The sequence below is a fragment of the Panthera leo genome, chromosome B1 (assembly GCF_018350215.1).
Source record: "Panthera leo isolate Ple1 chromosome B1, P.leo_Ple1_pat1.1, whole genome shotgun sequence".
NCBI classification, from domain to species: Eukaryota; Metazoa; Chordata; class Mammalia; order Carnivora; family Felidae; genus Panthera; species Panthera leo.
The window spans coordinates 133,408,847-133,429,970 of record NC_056682.1 but is presented as its reverse complement, the minus strand read 5'-3'; the positions used below and the strand labels follow the sequence as shown (position 1 = coordinate 133,429,970).

General features: G+C 38.5%; 1 protein-coding gene across 2 annotated transcripts in view; it reads left to right on the top strand.

Moving 5' to 3' along the window:
• AFF1 (AF4/FMR2 family member 1) overlaps positions 1-21,124 on the top strand; it is a 263,840-nt gene that overhangs the window by 24,110 nt on the left and 218,606 nt on the right. For both annotated transcript variants that reach the window (XM_042935953.1, XM_042935954.1), the window contains one exon: positions 5,477-5,902. The gene's annotated coding sequence lies outside the window, so the exon portion shown is untranslated. The remainder of the gene's footprint in view (positions 1-5,476; positions 5,903-21,124) is intronic.

Below are 21,124 nucleotides of genomic sequence, written 5' to 3'. Positions count from 1 at the left end.
CTTACCGATTTGGATGCCTTTTATTTCTTTTTATAGTCTGAATGCTGTGGCTAGGACTTCCAGTACTGTGTTGAATAAAAGTGGTGAGAGTAGACATCATTGTCTTGTTCCTGATCTTAGGGGGAAAGCTCTCAGTTTTTCCCCATTGAGTATGATGTCAGTTGTGGGTTCTTCATACAAGGCCTTTATTATGTTGAGATATGCTCCCTCTAAACCTCCTTCATTTAGGATTTTTATCATGAATGCATGTTGTACTTTGTCAAATACTTTTTCTGTATCTATTGAAATGATCATATGGTTTTCATCCTTTCTTTTATTGATGTGATATATCATGTTGATTTGTGAATATTGAACCACTTTTGCATCCTGGAAATAAATCCCACTTGATAATGGTGAGTGATTTTTTTTTTAATGTATTATTGTATTCCGTGTACTAGTATTTTGTTGAGGATTTTTGCACCTATGTTCATCAGAGATACTGGCCTTTTTTGTGGTATCTTCATCTGTTTTTGCTCTAAGGGAATGCTGGCTTTGTAGAATGAATTTGGAAGTTTTCCTTCCTTCTTTTCTATTTTTTAGAATAGTTTGAGAAGAACAGCTATTAACTGTTCTTTATTTTTTTATTTAAAAAAATTTTTTTAATGTTTATTTATTTTTGAGAGAGAGACAGAGCATGAGTGGGGGAGGGGAAGAGGGCGAGGGGACATAGAATCTGAAGCAGGCTCCAGGCTCTGAGCTGTCAGCACAGAGCCTGACACAGGGCTTAAACCCATGAGATGTGAGATCATGACCTGAACTGAAGTCAGACGCCCAACCAACTGAGCCACCCAGGTGCCCCAGGTGTTCTTTAAATGTTTGGTAGAATTGGCCTGTGAAGCTGTCTGGTCCTAGACTTTTGTTTGTTGGGAAAATTTTTAATTGAATAGCAACTTAAGCATTTTATTTAGAAATGAGGATGAAGATATGAAAATAATCAACAAGAGTGAAAGTCGTAGCCTGCAAGGAGAAGGAAATTGTGATGGACAGGAGACTGATCCACACTCTTTGTTTTGTTATGGGCATTTTAAACTATGACTTAACACATTTTAATGACAGGATATAAAAAGAAACAATCATTGCAAAAGGAAAAGTAAGGAAGGCTTAGGTGAAAAGTGTAGATAGAAATGTGAAATATGAAAAATGAAATTAAAAAAAAAAAAGAAATGTGAAATATGGTCCCAAGGAATAGGGAGTGAATGGCCTCTGTTGGTTGTAGCTGGTTGCATAGCAGGAGGTCCTTGAATGCCATCTAAGGAAGGCAAATTTTATCATGGAAGAAATAGGATTTGAGGAGTTTCAGTGTGGGCAGATTAATCCTTGGAAAAATGGAACTTACTATGTGGCAGGATAGGGGTGGTTTGGAGATGTAATAACTAGGGACAAGAAGACCAGTTACAAAGTTTTTCACAAAGTAACCAAGTCAGAATGGAAGGCTGGAACCAGAGTGGTGGTGAAGAGAAGCAGAACAACTATGGGGAAACTGAGAAGAAAAGGCGTGATGACTTATTAGATGTAAGCACTATTGAGGGAGGAAGGAAACAGAAGACTCTGGTTTGAGCAGTAGGGAGATCCCAGTGGCAGCCCACTTCCATAGGAATTTCCCCAGCTAGTTAGTTCTCTGAAATGAAATCAAATTGGCATAATTCCTATCATCCCACCCCATGTGGCACCCCACTCTTCGGACTATCCAACACATGGGTCAGATCTCGTATCACAAATTTTATTAATAGGCAGAATTAACACAAAAGCATTACACATTAATTTCATAGCTGGTATACGGGACTGAAAAGCCCCTGGAACTCCACCAAATTCCTGGCCTTCTGAGCTTAGATGAAGATTTTGGAAAGTTTTCAGAGTCTTTTTGTTTTTGTTGATTTCTGTGATTTATTTTCACTACTACAATATGCCTTCCTGGTGTTCCCAGTAAGAATACTAAGTGCTTACAACGTGCCAGGCATTTGACTTACTTTTTCCCTTTCTATTTTCTATTGTCCTATTTACAAATGAGGAGCTGAGGCTGAGAAATGTTAAGGAACCTATTGTCAATACATCACTTAGCTGATAAATCCAGAACTGAGATCCAACTCACTCTTGGTGTGGATCCAAAGCTTGGTCTCCAAGCCACTACAGGCCCCTGTGCCCCCATTGTAAATGGCCCCACTCTGCCTTCCTGAAATGAACAGTCTCCCAATAGTCAATGCCCACCTTTATCCTTACGTAAGCTGCTTCACTGGCTCTCAGAATGATATTTAGAAACCAAGATCTGGGGACTGTTTTTGCTCATTACTATTGAGATGTCACTACTTCCAAGTTCCTTCAGGAGGCGTTTCTAATCAATACATGTGTGTACATATGTATTTATGCATGAATGGACATGTATATGTGAATACATATATGTAAATGCATGTACATTTCTATATTGATCTTTTTATATTAAAAACTGTGAGTTTACACCAATACTTCCAATTCTAATCCACCACAAATTTCATTCTAGTTTTCTTCCTTTCTATACTTTTTTTTTTTTTTTTAGAGAGAGCACACACATGAGCAGAGAAGGGGGCAGAGGGAGAGAGGGGATCTTAAGCAGGCCCCACACTCAACATGGAGCCCAACATGGGCTTGATCCCACAACCCTGGGGTCATGACCTAAGTCAAAATCAAGAGTCAGATGCTCAACGAACTGAGCCACCCAGGCACCTCTCTTCCTTTGTATACTTTTAATCCATTCTCCAATTGTGGGAACCTGGCCCTTGTTATCCTTAACATTTTATCAATATTCCTGAATATAATCAATCTCCCATTACCTCCACTGTCCTCTCCCCCCCCTCCCCCCCCAGCCCACCCCATGCAGATACCCTTCTCATCTCACTTCTATACAAATACTCTATTCCAGGCTACTGTACTCTCAGTATCAAAGCCCTCTCATGCCATTTGGGCTCTCAAGTGCACTGAGCCACCCCGGCATGAATGCCCTTCATTGCCTATTCAGGTTCTGACTCTCCACACCAGGATGCTCCCATGTGTGGTTGCCTTCCTTCCTTTTTTGGGCTCCCGCACCCAATTCTGAATCATCCCCATGCATGGATATTCTCCTAGTTTCTCTGGGTTCTAACCTTTCACATTTGGCCACCCCTGAGTAGAGGTCCTTCTCACTTTATTCAGGCTCTGATGTCCCATGCTTGTGAGTCATTTTTTTTTAAAACATTCTTTTGACTCACCTGAAGTACTTGTGAGATCTTATGTATAAAAGAAACAGAGGTAAGCTTGAGATAAGCTTTTGTACCAAGTACCAGGTTTAAAAGCAACAAGTGTAGCAAATAAACAAAAAATTAAAAATAAGTTGTACACCTGAAGTCAACTATACTCAAAAAAAAATAATTACAAAAAAAAAAAAGCAACAAGGGTAGCATGTTAAAAATCAACTGACCAATGGAAAAAATGAATAAATTGGACTTCAAAAATTTTATTTATTTTTTTTTAATTAATTTATTTATTTTTTTTAACGTTTATTTATTTTTGAGACAGAGAGAGACAGAGCATGAATGGGGAGGGTCAGAGAGAGGGAGACACAGAATTGAAACAGGCTCCGGGCTCTGAGCTGTCAGCACAGGGGCCCGATGCGGGGCTCGAACTCACGGACCGCAAGATCGTGACCTGAGCCGAAGTCGGCGCTCAACCGACTGAGCCACCCAGGCGCCCCTGGACTTCAAAAATTTTAAATTTGTGCTTCAAAGGACACTATCAAGAAAGTGAAAAGACAATTGCTTATATATAATATATAAGCTTTATATACATATATATATGTTATATATATATATTATATATATATATATAATATATATATAAAATATATATATATAACATATATATATATTATATATATATATTTAATAGACCTTCCAGTGAAGATGTACAAATGGCCAACAAGCATATGAAAAGATGCTCAACATCATTAGCCATTAGGGAAATACAAATCAAAACCATGAGATACCGGGGCGCCTGGGTGGCGCAGTCGGTTAAGCGTCCGACTTCAGCCAGGTCATGATCTCGCGGTCCGTGAGTTCGAGCCCCGCGTCAGGCTCTGGGCTGATGGCTCGGAGCCTGGAGCCTGTTTCCGATTCTGTGTCTCCCTCTCTCTCTGCCCCTCCCCCATTCATGCTCTGTCTCTCTCTGTCCCAAAAATAAATAAAAAACGTTGAAAAAAAAAATTAAAAAAAAAAAAAAAAACCATGAGATACCACGTAACACCTACTAGTACGGCTGTAATATTTTAAAAGACAGATAATAAAAAGATCACGCTAAGGTGTGGAGATATTGGAACTTTGGTGAAAGTGATACAGCTACTTAGCAAAATAGTCTGGCAGTTCCTCAAAAAGTTACACAGTGTTACTATTTGACCCAGTAATTCCACCCTTGAATATATACCCAAGAGAAATGAAAATATATTTCCACCTAAAAACAGTCCCCAAAGCTAGAAACAATCCAAAAATCCATCAATGAGTGAATGGGTGATATATCTATATCTGAAATGTGATATATCTACACAATGGAATAGTATTCCATCGTATACTATTGAATGCTACTCAACCATAAAAAAGAAGTACAAATACATGTAGCAACATGGATGTACCTTAAAACATTATGCTAAATGAAAGATGCCAGTCACAAAAGATCACATATTATATTATTTTATTTATATTAAATGTCCAGAATACAAAAATCTATAGAGACAAAAAATAGTTAGTGGTTGCCTAAGGCTGGTGGGGATGGGGGAATTGAGGGGAGGGGGAATGATAGCTAAAGGATGTAGAGTTTCTAGGGCACTTGGGTAGCTCATTTGTTTAAGCGTGGACTCTGGATTTTGGCTCATGTTATGATATCACAGTTTGTGAGATCGAGCCCCACGTCAGGCTCTGCACTGACAGCACGGAGCCTGCTTGGGATTCTCTCTACCCCTCTCTCTCTGTCCCTACCCCACTCATGCTCTCTCAAAAATGAATAAATAAACTTAAAAAAATAATAAAATAAAATTGATGGTGATAATGGTCGCACAACTCTGTAAATTACCAAAAAACTATTGAATTGTGCATTGTAAATGAGTGAATTGTATGGTATGAACTATATCTGAATAAAGTCATTTAAAAAAAAAAAGTTCTCTGTCTGATCAGGAGGTGAGGAAGAGCCTTTACCAACTTGCAAGTTAGTCTTCTTACACAACCCTATCTCTCATGTACCCATGAGAATTCCTTGAATTCAAGTCAGGGCCCTCCCCAGGGGCTAATCACCAGGTCTCTGCAATGGTCTCTGGTTCCTGCAATGTTTTTGTATATATTTTCTTGTCAAAATGAACAATAAAGACAAAAGAAAAGGAAAATATATAATAAATACCTATTCTTTTTCTCTACCACAAACTTCTTCTTCTCCTTTTTTATTTCAGAGCCCTGTATTTCCTTGGGAAACTACCCCACCCCACTTTTAGTACTCATTGTTTGGGTGCACCTGACCGCACCCCAAGTTCAAGGAATGATCACATGCTATTGGCTTACACTGATCAACATAAGTACCACCATAAGTAGCAATAAGTCTGGCTACGGTGATTGGCGCAAGGATGAAAGAAGGAATCAAGTTAACTCAAACAGCATATATCCCAGAACCTTTGGGAGAGTTTATAGCAAAAGAAGTGTTTTGCATCTTGGGACTGTGAAGACATAAGCCTGAAACTTCTCGGAACAGATGGGGCACACCTGACCCAATGAACAGAACGAGGAGATGGAGCAAGACAGCTTCCTAAAACCTATTCTGAGCATCTGAATTCAGCCATGCTAGATGTTACATCTACTCATGGATTTTAAATCTACAAGAGGTAATAATTCCCCCTCCTCTCTTTGTTTTGCTGTTTTGTCTGATCCTGTTTAGATTGAGCTATCTATAATGTGCGAAAGAAAGAATACTCCCAGATACAGACATTTACCAAAGTCAACTATAATAGGAAGGAGGATGTCCAAGTGGAAAAAACTGAGTAATGGTAGGTTGAGCTCTATATTTAGTTCATAACAGGTTTTATCTTTTTTTGACCATCCACTTTATGGAGCTGAGAATACTAAGGCTCATGGTCACACTTAGTTAATGAAAGAACTATGACTTAAACTCAGGTCTTCTGACTACAAACTCAATTCCCTTTATAACACTCTGCCACAAAATTACTACGCATAACTACATAATATAAAGCAATGTATATGTGTATACATTTATACATTTATACCCACTTCTGCTATCTCCTCCAAACTCTGAGACAGCAGTATAAGGGAGAGTTGGATAAGAGTCTGTCAATGGTAACCTCCCAAATATCTTCTATGTGATCCTTCCATCCCCACTGTCACTGTCTGTGGTTAGCTCTCACCCGCCAAGTTCCTTGCTGAAAAAAATTGTACATTTTCTTCTATTAATACATATTTTCATCTTTCATATTTATGCTCTTAAATAATCTTTAGTTTACCTCTGTACATAATGTTAGGAAGAGATCCAGTTTTATTGTTTCCATATGGCAACTTAGTTTCTTATCTATTTCTGTGTTAACAACATCCAGTATTTCTTATTGCATCTTTGTAATATGCCCTAATATCTGATAAAGCAAGACCTACTTTTTATTCTACTTTTCTAAGGTTGACTTAGCTATTTATGGACTTTTACTCTTCTCTGTGAGTAAGTTAACAAATTCCTTAAAATTTTCGACTAAAATTTTGATGGAATCTACATTGAATTTATTGATTAATTTGGGAAAGTTAGTATCTTTTTAATAAGTTATCCCAGGAGCGCCTGGGGTGGCTCAGTCAGTTAAGCATCTGATTCTTGGTTTTGGCTCAGGTCATGATCTCATGGTTTGTGAATTTGAGCCCCTCATCAGATTCGCTGCTGTCAGCTCAGAGCCCACTTTGAATCCTCTGTTCCCCTGTCTGTCTGCCCCTCCCCCACTCATGGTCTCTCAAAAAATTAAAATAATAATAATAATAATATTATTATTATTATCCCACCCAAATGCATGGAATATCTTCTCACTTGTTCAGATCATCCTCTGGTCCCAGGTCATTTATTACAGTTTGACATTTTTCTCCATAAGTATATTGCTGCTAAATTAAATGGTGTCTTTTCTTAAATTGTATCTTCTAGTTTACTGTTTTTGATGTAGAGAAATGAAACTAATTTGTATATGCTGTGTTGGTATCAGAAACATTGTTCAACTCTATTATTCTAAGTTCATAATTTGATTCTGTTGGTTGTTCTCTATAGATGATTATATTATCTGGAAAAATATTACAGTTTTATCTCTTATATCCCATCAGCTTTTTTTTCTTTCCTAATACCATTGATCAAGACAGTAATATCATCAGTAATATTGGACAGTGTTTTCTTTTTCCTGATCTCAAAGGAATATATTTAAGATTTCTCCATTTGTTTTCATGTTCACTGTTAAGTAATTATATACTACACATTAAATTAATTATACTTTAAAACTTGGGTAGAAATTGGAATGTCTGCCTGGCTCATTTGGGAGAGCATGTAACTCTTGATTTCAGGGTTATGAGTTCAAGCCCTATGTTGGTATAGAGATTACTTTAAAAAAAAAAAAAAAAAAAAACTTTGGGTAAAAATTATCTGTATAACCATGTAGGCCTTGAGACTTTGTTATGTTTTGTTTAATCCTTATCGATCTTTTCCAGTTCCTACTTTCTTCTTGCATTATTTTTGCAGTTTTGTGTTTCTTGGGTTTTGTCCATTTCATTTAGTCTAAATTTATTTTATTTTAAGTTTATTTATTCATTTTGAGAGGAGGAGGTGGGAGAGAACCAGTGGGAGAGGTCAGAGAGAGGGAGACAGAGGATCTGGAGTGGGCTCTATGCTAACAGCAGAGAGCCTGAAGCAGGGCTACAATTCATGAAACATGAGATCATGACCTGAGCCAAAGCTGGATGCTTAACTGACTAAGCCCTTCATTTAGGTTTTAAAATGTATTTACCTACAGGAGTGCTTGGGTGGCTCAGTTGGTTAAGCATCTGACTCTTGAATTTGGCTCAGGTCATGGATCTGAACCCTGGGTCAGGCTCTGTGCTGACAGTGCAGAGCCTGCTTGGGATTCTCTCTCTCTCCCTCTTTCTCTGCCCCTCCCCCATTAACACTCTCTCTCTCAAAAATAAATACATAAGAACTTTAAAAAATCTATTTATATATACTTATTCATAATATTATTTTTATTAAGTTTTCATTTCTGTTGAGACTGTGGTTAATTTCCCCCTTTTCATATTCTATTCTCTCTCTCTCTCTCTCTCTCAATCTTGCCAGAGATTTTCATTTCATCTAATATTTCATTAGTATTTTCTGTCTTTTAAAAAATATTATTGGTTTTATTTATTTTCTTATTATTTGCTTCCTTCTTGTTTCTTAGATATTACTGTTTTTCACATACTGTAATTATTTAGCTGCTTTGTTTTAAAACTATCTTGTTTCTTAATAAATATATGTAAATTATCATTTATTTCTCTAAGAACTGCCTTATCTGTGATCCAAAAGTGCTTACATGTAGTATTTTCATTATTTTTTTTAAATTTTTTAATGTTTGTTTATTTTTGAGAGAGAGAGAGAGACAGACAGAGCACAAACATGGGAGGGGCAGAGAGAGAGAGACACACACACACAGAATCTGAAGCAGGCTCCAGGCTCTGAGCTGTCAGCACAGAACCCAACATGGGGCTCGAACTCAAGGACCATGAGATCATGACCTGAGCCACAGTCAGACGCTCAACCGACTGAGCCACCCAGGTGCCCCTCATTATCATTTATTTCTAAGTACTAATTTACTCTGCACTTCCCTTTTTAACATAAAGATTATTTACAAATATGTAACTTAATTTTCAAATATGTGAAATTATATCCTTTTGTAATTAAATTTTAACTTCATTACAATATGCTTAGGCAAAACTCCACTCAGAAATCATCTAGGGGCGCCTGGGTGGCTCAGTCGGTTGAGCGGCCGACTTCGGCTCAGGTCATGATCTCACGGTCCGTGAGTTTGAGCCCCGCGTCGGGCTCTGTGCTGACAGCTCAGAGCCTGGAGCCTGTTTCAGATTCTGTGTCTCCCTCTCTCTGACCCTCCCCTGTTCATGCTCTGTCTCTCCCTGTCTCAAAAATAAATAAACGTTAAAAAAAAAGAAAGAAAGAAAGAAAGAAAGAAAGAAAGAAAGAAAGAAATCACCCTAATGGGCAATGGGGAAGGGAAATGCTCATAATAGGATTGTCTACTGTACTGAACTGAATAGTGTCCTATCCCTAAATACATGTCCACCCAGAACCTATGAATGTGACTTTATTTGGAAATAGCATTATTGCAGATGTAATCAAGTTAAGATGAGGTCATACTGGACTAAGGTAGACCCTAACCCAGTAACTGGTGTCCTTATAAGAAGAGGGAAATTTGGACACGAATACACAGGGAAAATGCCATGTGACTGCAGAGGCAAAGATTGGGGTGATACATCTGTAAGTCAAGGAACACCAAGGAGTCCCAGCAGCCATCAGAATCTAGGAAGAGGAGAGAAATAATCAGTCCCTAGAGCCTTCAGAGAGAGCATGGCCCTATTAACACTTAGATTTCAGACTTTTAGCCTCCAGAACTATGAGACAATAAACTTTTGTTGTTCTAAGCCGCCTCATTTGTCACTTAGAAATGAGGAAACTAATATATCTGCCTTGTCTGATGTGAGAAGACAGATTATGTACCTACCCTTATTCATGTGTGGTTGCTAACAATTTGATTGGATGGTTAGGGCTAAGTACACAGATTGAAAAAAAGTATGGAGAAGAAGAATGTTGGTGGTCTTCCTGGAAAGGACACAGACTGCGAATATATTTTTGTCTGTGTGAATGATCACCAAAAGAGATTCACTACAGAGGAGGCTCTTAATAATCAAGTGGACAAAATGGCATGTTCTGTGGATGTCAGACAACCTCTTTCCCCAGACACCCAGTGCTTTTTCAATGGGCCCATGAATAAAGACTATGGCAGGGATGGAAGCTAGCCATAGACTCTGCTACATGGACTTCTCATTACCAAGGCTGACCTGGCTAATGCTATTGCTGAGTGCCTTATCTGCCAACAGCAGAGACCAGCACTGGCCCCCTGATAAGGCACCATTGCCCAGCCACCTGGTAGTTGGTTGATTACATTGGAATCCTTCCATTGTTGAGAGGGCAGAAAATCTTCCTCACTATAATAGACACATATTCCTGGTATAGATGTCTTCTCTATCCATAATTCTGTCAGGACCTCCATCAATAGACTCACAGAATGTCTTATTCACCATTATGGGATTCTCCACAGCACTGCGTCTGATCAAGAAACTCATTTCATACCAATAGAAATACAGCAGTGAACTTAAGCCTATAGAACTAAGTGGTCCTACCACATACTGCATCATCCGTAAGTGGCTACTTTAACTTAACAGTGGAATTGCTTACTGAAAACTCAGTTATGGTACCAGATGTGAGACAACGTCTTCAGAGACAGGATTCTGTCTTGAAAAATGCAGTGCATACTTTGAATCAGAGGTCATTACATAGTGCTGTCTCCTCCACAGCCAGAATACGTGGATTTGGGAATCAAGGGATGTAGGTGGGAGTAGATCCTCTCACTATTATATCACCTAATCTACTCACAAAATTTTTGCTTCCCATCCATGCAGCTCTGAGATTTGCTGTTTTTAAAGGTCTTCATTCCAGGGGCATCTGGTGGCTCAGTCAGTTAAGCAGTAGATTTCAGGTCATGATCTCACAGTTCGTGGGTTCGAGCCCCGCATCAGGCTCTGTGCTGACAGCTCAGAGCCTGGAGCCTACTTCAGAGTCTGTGTCTCCCTCTCTCTCTCTCTGCCCCTCCCCTGCTCACAGTCTCTCTTTGTCTCTCAAAAAATGAATAAAAATGCTAAAAAAAAAAATTAAAAAAATTAAAGGTCTTTGTTCCAAAGGGAGGAATGCTTCCATCAGGGGACACAACAATGCATGCTCTAAATTGGAAAGTAAGGCTGCCAGCTGGCTCTCTTGGGCTTCTTATGTCACAAAACCGAAAGGCAGTAAAAGGAATCTCTCTACTGCTGGACTGATCCCAGTTACCAAGAGGGAATTTAGGTTGCTGCTAACCCATGAGTACAAGTAGGACTATATCCAGAACCCAGTGCATTTCCTGGGGCATCTCTTAGTACTTCCATGCCCAATAGTAAGTGTTAATAAAAAAACCATATTCAAAAAGGGAAGCGGCAGGAATATTGAGGACTGAGATGCTTTAAGGAAGGTAGGTTTAGGTCACTCCACTAGGAAATTGACCAGCTGAGCTTCTGGCTGAGAGCAAAGGAAATACAGAATAAATAGTGAAAGAAGGGGATCATAAATATCAACTGTGGCCTTGTGACCAGTTACAAAAACAAGGACTGTAGCAGTTTTGCATATTTCCTCATTTGTTGTGTACGTGCGTTCATTTGTAAATATCAACCATTTTCTTTCTTCCATTATTTTTTTTAAAGTTCAAAGAACTTTACAACAAACATCCATATATCCACACTTTGATACTTTAACATTCTACTAAACCTTTTATTTTTTATTTATTTATTTTTATTTTGAGAGAGAGACAGAAAGGAGCAGGGGAGGAGGGGCAGAGAGAGAGGGAGATGGAATCCCAAGCAAGCTCAAACTCACAGATCATGACTGAGCCAAAGTCAAGAGTCAGATGCTTAACCAACTGAGCCACCCAGGTGCCCCTCTTCTTCCATTATTATTTCATATATAAATTTTTGGAGGTTAACTTTGCAAGTTAGTCTTTAGTCTTTAGGTAATAGAATAGTAAAATTGTGACTGAACTTGAAAAGCAATTAACATAGTGTTAAAGTATAATTTTTTTAAAAGATTTTTTTATTTTTAAGTAATCTTTACATCCAACATGGGGCTTAAACTCACCACCGCAAAATCAAGAGTTTCATGCTCCACCAACTAAGCTAGGCAGGGCCCCTAAAGTATAATTTTAAAATTTTTTTATTTTTAAAATTGTGGTAAACTATGCATAACAAAATTTACCATTTTAACCATTTTTAAGTGTAGGGTTCGGTGGTATTGACTACATACACATTGTTGTACAACCCTCACCACTATCTTTCTCCAGAACTTTTTCATCTTCTCAAACTGACACTCTGTACCCATTAAATCATAACTCCCCATGTTCTCCCACCAGGCCTTGGCAACCACCCTTCTACATTGTAACTCTATGAGTTTGGCTACCCTAGGACTGACTTATTAGTCTATGGCCATACCACCCTGAACGTGCCCGATCTCGCCTAGGACTGACTTATCTAAGATACAATTTGTTTTGAAAGTTAATATAACCCTCATACAGATATAAAATGAAAAGGGATCAGAAGTTTTGTTTACCTCATTAATTAATGAGGAAGCCAATAAGATGTTACAACTAGATCAAAGGAGAATTCAAATAACCACACATATATAGGCAACAAGGAATGCTAGAATGAATTTACAAAAAGATACAAAATGGTCTAATCACCAGGAAATAATAAATTGCATTCCACTGACACAATTACTTTCCATTTCTATGGGCCAAGTCATTTTCATTATTGTTAGTTTTCTTCAACCCATAAAATAGTAAAAAACCCAAAAAAACAATGAAAGAAAAATATATTTAGGAAGGGTGCTCAAGGCAGTATATTCAATAACTATACACAATGAACATGGATGAATAATGACAACACTGAATAGGGGAAAAAACTGGGAGAGGCTTATTATCAATTTATTGCCTGTCAGCTCCAAAGTCACTTGGAGCTGGACCTTGTAAACAATTCGTTTGCTAGCAGGTGTAATGTTAGGCCTTACAGCAGAGGGCACTGGAGGGACACTGCAAGACAAAGCAGAGAAGGTGGCTTCTCAGATCTTCCTGTGATGTCTCTTGTGAAGACCCAGTGGCACATTTCACCACCACCCTAAATGAATGGCTTCCAGTTGACCACCCCTGACATATAGGCTACCCCCCAGTTCTGGGCTGCAGCACTCCACTGAACTTTTCTTTAGACTATAGCCTTACCCTCTCCAAGGAGGTTTGAATCTCAGCCTCACCTGGAGGATAGAATCTGTTCCAAGTTTCTTTTTCTCTTGGATATTCTCCCTCAAGCTTAGAGGTAATAGTGTTGTTTACATTTGCTATTCCGTAGAGTTAACTTTTACCTCTGTTAATAGTTAACCACCTTTTATTAGTTCATGACTGTTACATTAAATATTTCCTGATAAATTATAGGTGTGGTTTCTGTATCCAGACTGATACAAACATAACCTTATTTATTTTCTTCCTATTCATTTCCTAAACTTGTCACCTCTGTATTATTGTCCTAATAAATATATATTAGCATGCTCTCCTTTCCCTTTCATATCCTCTCAAAGCATCTGTTATATTAATAATATCTAGGATTTTAGTTCTGCAATGTAATGGATATTTTTTGTCTTTTTTCTTTGGTTCCAGTTGCTTTTTCTTTTTTAAGGCTACAACAAACTCCTGATATCTCTTAGAGCACATCAGGATTTTCAATTTTTCTTCTCATTTTTGTACTTCCTCAAAAATGTTTTCAGTGTGAGTCTTCATGTGGCAAGTTTTCTGAGAACTTGTATACTTGAGGCTGAATATCACTTTTCCTATGCCTTTATATTTGAAAGACAATTTGGTTGAATACAAGATTTTGGCTCAAGTTTTTTTCAGTACTTAACATATATTGCTCCTTTGCCTCCCTGCAGCCAGTATGCTGTTGAGAAGACTAATATTAGTATGATTCTTATTCCTTTGTAGATTGTATGTTCTTTCTAGAAAGTTTCAGATTTTTTCTTTATCTCTAGTACTCTTTCACTATAACCTGTCTAGGTCTGATTTTTCCTTATCTCCTCTCTTTGACATTTTATGATCTGAAATCATTCATTTTTCATTAGTTGTGAGAAATTTAACTATTATTTCTTCAAATATATCCTCCTCTTCTTCTTTAAAATTTTGTCTTTTGAGACTCCTCTTACAAAGATGCTGACTCTACTATTTCTATTCTCCACATCTCTTTGCTATGTTTTATTCATTATCATTTCTTGCTAGCTTTTCCATTTGTTTGATGTGAGTTTCTATAGGAGAGATCAGCAAACTACAGCCCATGGGCTAAATCCAGCTTGTCATCTGTTTCATTGGAATAGTTATATTGCAGTAAAGTTTCATTGGAATAGTTATATTCATTCATTTATGTATGATCTATGGTTGCTTTTGTGCTACCATGGAAGAGTTGAGTAGTTGCAACAGAGACGGTGTAATCCACAAAGTTTAAACATTTAAAATACTTGCCATCTGGCCCTCACAGAAAAACTTTGTCAATCCCTACTCTACAAGATAGTAACAATTTTCTTCTTCTTTCTATCCTGAAGGCCTAGAATGTGCCTTGTCCAGGTTTGTTGAATCAATGAATAAATAAGCTTTGAAGGGCAAATATTATATCAATAGGTAGAACTGAGAGAGATATTATTTCAAAAGATGAAAAGATAGCATTCTAGCTAAAGAGAACAGAAATAGTATAAGCAAAGATATAGGGGCGCCTGGGTGGCTCAGTTGGTTAAGCGTCCGACTTCAGCTCAGGTCATGATCTCACAGCCCGTGAGTTCGAGCCCCGTGTCGGGCTCTGTGCTGACAGCTCAGAGCCTGGAGCCTGCTTCAGATTCTGTGTCTCCCTCACTCTCTGCCCCTCCCCTGCTCATGCTCTGTCTCTCTCTGTCTCAAAAATAAATAAAAACATTAAAAAATTAAAAAAAAAAAAAGATATAGAAGTGAAAATCAAGGGTAGATTTCAGTAGAGCAAAATATTTAGCAAAAGTGAGGCCAGAAAGATTGATTAAGAACTATTTTGGGAAGCTTGGCGTCTAGAAGGGGGAGTTGGTGCTTAGTTCTCTTTGCAACTGCCAGATATGTCACATGACCAGAGATAAGCTTAAGGAGGACTCATGTATCAGCCCTGTGAGAACAGACTAGAGATAGAAGACAGAGGAGGGATGGAGAACAGTTCAGAGCTACTGGAATAGTGAAATACAAAGGAGTGAGCTCCTTTGTATGGTGTTATGGTGATGTAAGTTCAGAGAGATGATGCAGCCCGACAGAGTCGCTATACTTGGTCTACATCTCAGCCCCACAGTATCCTAACTGTGGGATACTAAGCAAGTTGCACAGTCTTTTCTGAATTTCAGTCTATTTGTCTGTAAAACATGGTGATTCAGTGAGGATCCAATTAGAAAAATAACATGCATGCCAGGTAATTTAATAGAATTTAATAAGGGAACTAGTTACAGGTACAGACTGAAGAGCTGAAAGACCAAATGGGAAGGCAAGGTCATCCAGGGATTAAGCAATTGCAGAAAGCAATGACCACTTCCAAGGCTGGGACTAAGGGAAGAGAGTGTTACCAGAGCCCAGGGGGCAGAGCTGCTGATCAGGATGTGTGGGAACCAGAGCTAAAGAGGAGGTGCAGCCACTGGGTCACAGCTGTGCCCAAAGCAGAGAGAGAAGAGAAATGCTCTGGAGTCTCCTCTCTCCCTGTCCTGCAGTCTTCTCCCAGTGACATCTATTGGCCAAACCTAGACAGAATCAATTTCCCAGCAAAGAAACCTGGGAAAGGTGATTTGCAAGAAACAACCCCCTGTGATTCACAGCAGACTGGAGGAAGAGCAGGGGCTGGATTTGAGGCAAACAATCAATCAAGCAGCACACATGGATATATCACTGGGGATTACTGTGAACACCTCAGCCGAGATCACACCGCATAGTATGCAATCAGTAAATGATCAAGTGCTGTTTTTTTCTTACCCTTTCTTACATCTCTATCCTCATCTTTTACCATTTCCCTCCTAATTTTGGACATATTGAAGTATTTCTAGTTTCTAAAATTCACCAATTCACCATGAACTATCACTTTGGGACTTGTATTTAGCTCCCTCTGCCCACACAGCATTGTGCCCTTTCCTGATGACTCACATTTCCCCCAACTCCCTCTTTCCCTTTGTTATCATCCTAGGTTCTGCGTCTAGCAGGATGTCGTCCCTGAGTCCATCAGCGTTTGTTAAATGCCCCATTGATGCTCTGAGAGCATCCTCTACATACCTCTCTCATAGCACCAGGCAGACTGTCTGACAATGAATCTCTCTCTTTGTTTTCTACTGCCTTTTCTACTGCTGCATAACAAATTACCACAAACTTCGCAGTCTAAAACAACACACATTTACTACCTCACAGTTTCAGTAAGTCAGAAGGCCAGCATCTTTACCTGGGCCCTCTGCACGGGATCTTACCAGACTGAAATCAAGGTGTTGGCCAGCTGTATCCTCATCTGCAGGCTTGACCAAGAAAAGATCAATTTCCAAGTTCCCTTGGCAGAATTCATTTCCTTGCAGTTGTATGACCAGGCTTCCTATTTTATTGCCAGCTGGTAGCCAAAGACCACTCTCAGTTCCTAGAGACACTTTCAGGTCCTTGTTAGATGGCCCTCTCTACAACATGGTAATTTGCTTCTTCAGAACCAACAGGAGAGCTTCTGCTGTAGCTTCAAATATCTCTGCTTTCCTCTTCTTTGGCCCCTAGATCCTCTTTTTCAAAAGAGCTTACCTGATTAGGTTGGGCTCACCTACACTCAAGGAGAGAAAAATTAAATAACAAATACACACCAGGACTGGGAATCTTGGGGGCCATCATAGAATTCTGCCTTCCATACTGTCCTTCTGGATGTAAACTGTCCCAAGACAAGGCTAGTCTCTTATTTGTCGTTATATCTCAGAATCGAACTGTTAGTACCTGACACTTAGTAGCTATTCAATGAAAGAATGAAGAAATACAAGGAAAAAAGGGGAAGGGAACTTGTAGGGGAGGGAGATCTTTAAATGGAAAGTAAATATGACTTGGTAGGTAATGGACATTGGAACCTGAATTCTGGGTCTATAATGGCACCATTAACAAAAGTTGAAAACTTAGGAGGAATGGGGTTGGATGGGTTGTGGAAGAATGGGTGGACAGAATGAAATACTATGTGTTTCATTCTTCATATTCTGAGTTGGTTTTGCCTGTGGCACAACCATGTGGAAATTTCCTGCGAACAAATGAGGATGATAGTGTGTAACTTAGAAGAGAGATATGGGTTGAGAATACTATGAATTACAGCATTTAGTACTGAGTGCTTGAAGTAGTACCATAGTTTGTAGGGTACTCTTACCGCCAATCCTGCTCCCATGGGGACACCATAATTTGGCTCTTATATTCTGGCTCTGACTTTTTTCTTTTTTTTTTTTAATGTTTATTTATCTTGAGAGAGAGTGCGTGAGTGAGGGAGGGGTAGAGAGAGAAGGAGAGGGAGAGTCCCAAGCAGGCTCCATGCTGTTACTGAGCAGCCCAGTGTGGGGCTCAATCTCATGAACTGTGAGATCATGACCTGAGCCAAAATCAAGAGTTGGACACTTCAAGGAATGAGTCACCCAGGCACCCCTGGCTTCTGACTCTTATTTCTTTCCCTTTTCTACTTCCCAACTATTTGATTTTCCCATAATTACTCAGATTTTCTTATCCTCTTCCTATACCCTCCAGACATAACCCTCCAGATATAACCGTCAGAATAAAAATCCATTGCCAACTCTCTTGGTCCTGCTGATGTGAATTTAACTGTAATAGACATTAGTTGAGATATTTATACTGATCTAATTCTGTGTATAGTGGTAAGAACATGACCTCGAGCCACAGAATAGCTGAGTTCAAGTACCGCTTCTGTTTATTTGCTGTATAATCATGATCCCGATGAATGATCTCTCTTAAGTTTATTCCTTCTTTATACATAAACTAGATACACACACATGTTTTCAAGAGAATTAAGTAAAATTTTGTGTGTGAAATGTCTGATAAATTGTAGAAGTTCAGTTAAATCCCTGCATTAATTTTTTTTAGAGAAAAATGTGGATGTTGTGCTCATATTCTTTCGCTCCAGATTCATTGGGATTTTTCAAATTACTGTTGTAAATATGAAATCAGTTTAACAATATTATCACATGACTAAAACATATTCCTAATCCCCACTGGGATTGGGAAGTAGTGTGTAGTAGCAATGAGTAAAAAAAGCACAATATGAAACTCATATTGTACTTGCTAGAAAAAGTGATGTCAGGTCATTTAGAACCGTATTTTCTGCTAAATATTTATGATGAAACAAAGACAGTTATTTTGATTATAATAATATTGCACCTAATTCTTTTTATAGCAAAAGATAGCAGGCTTGTATTTGCATATCTGCCTCCCAGGTTGAGATGGAAAGCTAGGAATTTCTGAATCTGCCTGCAATCTATGTTGAGCTCTCAGCACACTTTCTTACGTGGCCTTGGGGATTATGACTGCGGCCTTACCTTCTCCTACTCATTTTCATAAGGCAGCTACAGTAGTCTTTCTAAAATGCAGCCTGATCAAATCTCCTAGCCACTGCACTTTGCATGAAAGGAAATCTCTCTGGGTTGGCATGTAGGGTACTTCACCAGCAGTTTCCTATTGACCTTTCCTGTCTTACATCTTATCGCTCCCCTTGTAATCTTTGTCCCAAGCTCCTACTACCCCTCTTTGTGTTCTTTTTTGGGAACTGGCTCTTCCTCCACTTCCTTTTACCTGGTTTTAGGCTAATCCTTCCAGCTCTATCCTCACGGTCACCTTCTCCTCATCTACGTACCTCCCAATTCTGGGTTGCTTGTTTTCTTTTACAAGTGTTTGGTTAGGATTTATTTACACTTTGAAGAAATTATCCCTTTGAAATAGACACGCAGTGATTTTGGAGTAACTTAACTTAAACTGCTCGTCTTGCTGACTGCAGAGTTCAGGAGTACTTCAGGTTGGCCAAGCAAACAGCTGTCTGTGTTGTGATGCCGGCACATTTCCTAACATTATGTTCCTGCCCCTTCGTTCCATTCAGGCCCTCTGAGAATACAGCCTATGAGTTTCTGTGAGTCCCAGGGGGTTCACTTGTCTTTAAATTTTAAGAAAAATCATGGCTGACAATTGTCAACTAGCATCCCAGGAGTCCTCACATAAGGAGGCAGTTTTAAAAGTACCCTTTAAAAAGGGAAAAATATTTCTTTTAGTTCTGTTGAAAAAAAAAATCACTGATGTCAGAGACCTGTTTTACCTTAGCAGAAACAATTAGAAAAATATGTGACTAGGTTGTCAAGATTAAAAAAGTGCTAGAATTTCATCAAGTGAACTAAAAATGTAATTTAAAAATTCCTGGGGTGCCTGGGTGGCTCAGTCGGTTGAGCATCCAATTCTTGGTTTCACCTCAGGTCATGATCTCACAGTTCGTGAGTTTGAGCCCCAACTCAGGCTCAGTGTTGACAGTGCAGAGTCTCCTTGGGATTCTCTGTCTCCCTCTCTCTCTTTTCCCCCCATCTCAAAAATAAATAAACTTACAAATCCCTATAAAGAAGTAGAAGAAAGCATAGCTAATAAAGCTCAACGTCTGCATCTCTATTACATAATTTTCTTTTGTTTATGTCATAATTTTTAAAAATTTAAATGTAGTATAATCACTATTTAAAATAGCCTGTTTACTAACCATTTATATAATGTGACCTATAGAAGAGGAGGAAAGGCAATTTTTTTTTTTTAAGTTGATGTAGTTTTAGTAATCTCTATACCCAACGTAGGGTTCGAACTCACCACCCTGAGATTAAGAGTCACAAACTCTTGGGGCACCTGGGTGGCTTAGTTGGCTAAGCTTCTGACTCTTGATTTAGGCTTGGGTCTTGATCTCACAGTTCATGAATTTGAGCCCTGCATCCTGCTCTGCGCTGATACTGTGGAGCATGCTTGGGATCCTCTCTCTCCCCCTTTTTCTCTGCCCCTCCCCAGTGCATTCCTGCACTCTTTCTCTCTCACTCTCTCTCTCAAAATAAATAAATAAACAAACAAACAAAAAAAAGAGTCCCATGCTCATCTGATTGAACCAGCCCAGCACCCCAGAAAGGCAACTTTTTGAAAATAAAACAAAATAAAAAAATCCAAACAACTCAGTGGAATAACTCTCCTGCTTTTTATTTATTATGAAAAAGTTAATTTTGACTTAAGTGTTTTTAAATAACCTACCATCTTTCTAGAAAGTAACCAATAGAAGTATATATTGGAATTGTTTACATACATGTTTGTTTCTGCTAGGCATTGAACCTTTGTTATTGATACGGCCTATCACCTAGCACATTACCTTAAGAATATTCATATAAATGGAATGAACTACTCTCTGACAAAACTATATTATCTTCAGCCAAAAAATTTTGCAAAATTACATCCCTCAGTTCCAAAAGCAGGAAAATAAAATTATCAAACCTTCAGTCAACATTACTTACTAAGTTGACCACAGTTTGAACATATTAGGAAGTAGCATAGGATGATAAAAAGCAATATGACAAAGGAAAAAGTTTTAGATAGGAATGGTAAAGACCTTTACGTTATAAAATATTATGTGTATATGTATTACAATGAAGTATATTAGTTCTATAACAAAAAGGTTAAAATATTTGTTATGATTAGAAGAGATACCGATCTCTATTAGAAGTTTTAAGAAGTACACAAACATCCTCTGTCAGAGGTGACTCCTGTCCCACTCTGCTCAGAGATGACTTCCAAAGCTTTCATCTAGGGCACACCAAATTTCATCAGGGACCACTTAATTATTTTAGCTGTTAAGGTAACCCAAATCAATATCATCATGGGAGCATAGGGAGTAGGAAGAAGAGTTGCATTTTGGAAAACAATCCATGGGAAAATGTTTAATTTGGAAATGCAAATATCTATTGATTGGGTTTTCAATCAACACTATTCATGTGCACAATAAAGGAATAATGAGGGGCAAAGCAATAGTGACAAAAAAGAAACAGAAAGAAAGAAAAGAAAGAAAGAGACAAAAAAGAAACAGAAAGAAAGAAAGAAAGAAAGAAAGAAAGAAAGAAAGAAAAGAAAGAAAGA